Here is a 358-nt window from a genome sequence, read left to right on the forward strand (position 1 = left end):
AATTAGTCTTATGTGAGCAAGTTTCTCCAGAAGCTTCAGTTACTGAACAATAAATATAGATAACATTTTATCTAGCTAGGAGTGTGGGGGATGAAATGAGATCGTGCGAAATGCACTGTGCAAAAGTTAAGTACTACCTGGACGCCTTTAGGGATCTTAGAGTTCTCATGTAATTTTCTACTGTCTGTCTGAAGTAATAGCAGGTGTTCCCTTATTCTGGCTTAATACTTAGTACATTCTTTTCCGTACCATTGCACTCATTAAAGATTTATAGATGAACTGATTTTGATATGAGAACTTCTACTTTCTTATCACTACTGCAGAGTTCCTATTTTTGGTTTTAGCATTTCATTTATGT

The 358-nt window shown here is 35.2% G+C and overlaps 1 protein-coding gene across 1 annotated transcript in view; it reads left to right on the forward strand.

Annotated features, from left to right (window-relative positions):
* Positions 1-358, forward strand: part of MPP4 (membrane palmitoylated protein 4) — a 46,032-nt gene that overhangs the window by 40,939 nt on the left and 4,735 nt on the right. The window lies entirely within an intron of this gene.

Source organism: Otolemur garnettii, unplaced genomic scaffold (assembly GCF_000181295.1).
Source record: "Otolemur garnettii isolate 467f Iridium unplaced genomic scaffold, OtoGar3 scaffold00013, whole genome shotgun sequence".
NCBI classification, from domain to species: domain Eukaryota; kingdom Metazoa; phylum Chordata; class Mammalia; order Primates; family Galagidae; genus Otolemur; species Otolemur garnettii.